The sequence below is a fragment of the Panicum virgatum genome, chromosome 8N (assembly GCF_016808335.1).
Source record: "Panicum virgatum strain AP13 chromosome 8N, P.virgatum_v5, whole genome shotgun sequence".
NCBI classification, from domain to species: domain Eukaryota; kingdom Viridiplantae; phylum Streptophyta; class Magnoliopsida; order Poales; family Poaceae; genus Panicum; species Panicum virgatum.
In genome coordinates, this window is record NC_053152.1 from 37,478,406 (window position 1) to 37,482,604 (window position 4,199).

General features: G+C 49.3%; 1 pseudogene; it reads left to right on the forward strand.

The window, feature by feature from the left end:
• The first annotated feature begins 612 nt into the window (after positions 1-612).
• Positions 613-3,278, forward strand: LOC120686908 (annotated as a pseudogene).
• Positions 3,279-4,199: the final 921 nt, after the last annotated feature.

Consider the following 4,199-nt stretch of genomic DNA (forward strand, 5'->3'; position numbering starts at 1 on the left):
TGTGGCGTTGTGCATAATGCAGAGAGGCGGTCACACGAAGAGCTGAGGAGGAGCCGAGGAGGCAAACAAGCGTTTCTTTTTTTTATGGAGAACAACTGAACAGGCAGGCGTTCCTCTAGGAGGCTTCGCTAGGAAGAATGGAAGATGGGTAGGCCTCAGATTGTTTGCTTTTCGTTGGGCTGACAGCACATCACAGTTTGAACCTTCGTATATACATAATACATACTACAGTTCGTCGAACACACACTAACACGCACACACTACATGCGTACATGACAGGGGGCCCCTGCCATTTGGGGGCCCAGGGCGGCTGCCCCGCCTGCCAACACTACATGGCCGGCCCTGATGTTCCTTTTGCCGTGTGTCGCATGTTAGACACACGGCAAAGATTGCCCTTTTGCCATGTGCCAAGCATTTGCCGTGGGTTTCATCTCGGGACACACGGCAAACAAAACCTTTGCCGTGTGCCAAACTTTCGCCGTGTGCTCCATGCCATGGCACACGGCAAAAGTTCTAGCACACGGCAACCACCGGTTTCCGGTAGTGCGGGACATTTAGCAAACTATCAGTTGAGGGAAGAAGTCTTTTTCTTGTAGACCTTGCGCGGACTTGGACTTGCGGTGGCCTTCTGCGATATAGCACATATGTGGTGAATAATAGACGTACCCGAGATATGGGGGCACTGCTTAGCTGGTCATGAAAGCGAAGTCTAGGGTCTAGGACGACTGGGAAGTTACTGGGAAGGCGCGCCAACCAGATGAATGCTTCGCCGAGAAGCAGTCTACGATTCACGCGTCTTTTTTCTTCCAGCCAACCCATCATATTGGTTGAAGTGCACCCACACAATCCCGGCGCGCCTGTGTGCGTACTAGCTAGGCCCCGTTTGGTTGCGCGTTGTAAAAATTTTGAAAAGACATCTTTCTACATTTGAAGTACTAAATATAGACTAATCACAAAAGGGTTTACAGAACTTGTCTGTAAATCGCGAGACGAATCTAATGAGCCTAATTAATCCGTCATTAGAGGTTGTTTACAGTAGCATTACTGTAGCAATTTAGCGTCTGATTACAGCCTAATTAGGTTCATTAGATTCGTCTCGCCATTTACAGACAGCAGTCGCAATGCGTTTTTTATTTCGTCTAGTTTTAAGTCTCCATGCAGGTGCCGGAATTTTTTTTGGAATTTTGCATTTTGCAACTGAACACGGGCCTAGTAAACTCTTGTATCGTCCCGGATATTCATCTCCGCAGCGCCTTTTCTTCGCTAGCTAGCTGTTCAATTATTGTTCATCCAACCTGCAGATCGAAAGCGTAGCTAGCTAGATTAGAAGCATGGCGGATGTAGAAGACTGCAGCCCTCCTGTTGCCGATCCTTGTGGAGAAAGATGCAAGGAAGCACTGAGAATAATGAGGGCAATCTTACATGGGGTAATGGTAATTACCTTGTTCTCTGTGAGCTTGTTTGCCGGCCTTTATAATGGTATGTACGGTGTCGCATCGCTGGTCGCTGAGCTCGTAGCCTATGCTGCTGTTGGCTGCCTATACATCTACAACTCCTCCGGTCGGCAGGAGAAGATCATATCTGCTGGATATCTTGTACTCGTGCTGTCTGCCTTCCTTCTCTCCTGGATTGGAATGGACAGTGCATTGTACGGCATCGGTGGATTCGTTTTGGGGGCCAATATGGTGGCTATATCCACGTATTGCGTCTGGAAGTGGACCGATGTGGTGGCTATACCCTTATCACGGAAAAAGATCATTGCAACCATCTTACATGCTGCAATCGTAACTATCCTCTTGGCTCTGGTCATAGTTTCCTATGTTTACGTATACATCAGTAGTGTTGCAGGATGTCTAATTCAGTTAGGAGCCTACAATGCCGTTGGTTGCCTATACATCTGCAGCTCCTCTCGTCAGAAGGAGAAGGTTATCTCCGCTGGATTTCTTGTAGTTCTTCTGTTTGTCTTCCTCCTTTCCTCGCTTGCCCAAAGTAGTCTTCGCGTCAGCCTCATTTTCTCGGCCAATGTCTTGGCTATATCCTCGTATTGCCTCTGGAAACTCTATCCTTCGCTCCGTCGGCTCCGAAGATGGTTTGATGCTCTTGATGGTGATCCGCCACGGCAGGAAGAAGCAGTGCTTCATCATCAACCCCAACTTACTGCCCCGATTCATATCCAGAAGATGCTGCGGGAATTCTCGAGTCATGAAATCCAAGCCATGACACAAGACTTTGGAAGCGTGATAGGGCGAGGCGGCTCTGCCCAGGTCTTCCGGGGGAGCCTCGACGACGGCACGCCCGTCGCCGTCAAGCGGATCAACATCCACGGCGGGCGCACCGTCGCCGGCGAGGAGGACTTCCGGAGAGAGCTCTCCATCATCGCAAACGCGCACCACCGCAGCCTGGTGCGCCTCCTCGGCTACTGCCTCCAGCGCGGGGGCGGCCTCTACCTTGTCTACCCCTTCTTCGAGAACGGCTCGCTTGACAGGAGATGCCGTACCTCCACAACGAGTGCCACTGGCGGATCCTGCACCTCGACGTCAAGCCTGGCAACATCCTCCTCGACGGCGACCTCCGGGCACACGTCTCCGACTTCGGCATCTCCCTCTCCATCACTCGGGACCTGAACAGCGTCGTCGACACAGAGCACCTCAAGGGCACCTTCGGGTACATGGCGCCCGAGATGCTCTACAACGCCGTGTCCGACAAGTCCGACGTGTTCAGCTACGGCATGACGCTCCTCGAGCTCGTCGGCGGCCGCCGGAACATGTATCCCTCGTTGGAGACGCCAGACCTCACGCGAGACTACTTCCCGTACATCGTGCGGGAGAAGATGGCGAGGGGCGAGGTCTTGGGGGCCGTGGACGCGGCCAGGGCGCCTGCGGACGATGACGAGGCGGCGGTGATGGCCGTGCTCAAGGTGGCGCTGTGCTGCATCCAGAACCAGCGGGAGATGAGGCCCAGCATGCAGACTGTTGTGGATATGCTTGAAGGCCGGGTTGCCATTGACCTCCCACCAGATAGCCGCCATCATCTGCTCTGATTTTTCTCTGTCAACTTATGTTACCACACTATAATGGGGGCTCTTCTACTAACGAGCGCGCGCTGGGAGGGGTGCCAGCTGCAGCGCTCGATCTCGGAGAGCGGCAGATTTCTTTTCTGGAAAGTTTTTCTTCTCCATAATAATTCTTCTACTTTTAGAAAGTTACTTTGTATAACATTTTTAGACTACTATTGGATGATATTTTTCAACATAACTATTAGATAAAAATTTTTCAGCATAACTTTTACGATACTTGTAACTTTTACGCATAAATTTTCCCAACAACTTTTTGATAGAATTTTTTTTAACATGACTTTACGCATAATTGTTTCCAACCTCCTTACTAAATGATAATTTTGAACATAACTTCCACCGGAACTTCTCATACAATTTTGATACATAAGTTCGTGATACAACTTGTAAAAATACAACATATCCAGATAACTTTTTAACATAGTTTGTACTCAGTAATTATCAAAAAGAACATCTTGACACAGCTAGAAAAACCACCATTAGTACCGAAATTTGATACATAAGTTCGTGATACAACTTGTAAAAATACAACTTATCGAGAAAACTTTTTAGCATACTTTGTACTAAGTAATTGTCGAAAAGAACATCTTTAGTACTGGTCGTAGGGCGCAGTTAGTATCGGCTGCAACAGCCGGTACCGCCTGACCGATACTAAATGGTGTGTTGTTTAGTACCGGTTGCTGCGACCGGTACTAAATGTGCCACCTAGAAAAATAAAAAAAATTGTGCGACCGGTACTAAACGTGCCACCTAAAAAATAAAAAAAATGTGACGAATCCCATGAGGCCTGTACACATGCATCGTCAAGTCACATGAATTTTTTCACACATAGATCCACATGTGCGCTTGCGAGGATTCGAACCCATGACCTTCAGCCTTGCGTGTTTGACGATGGGTGAGTACCGCTAGCAGGGATTCGAGGGAACCCCCGTTTAGAGATTCGGCCAAGGGTGTAAAGTACGCAAAGATCTTCCTCACGGAAGCAGATGGAGACGGTGGTGTCGGATTGCTATTCCGGCTAGTCCACCAGGGGGTACCCAGCGGTAGAGTTTCAGGACGGGGATCTTAGGACCAAGGGCTCAATGGTAACACCAAGACGCATGGACTTAGACATGTTCGGGCCGCA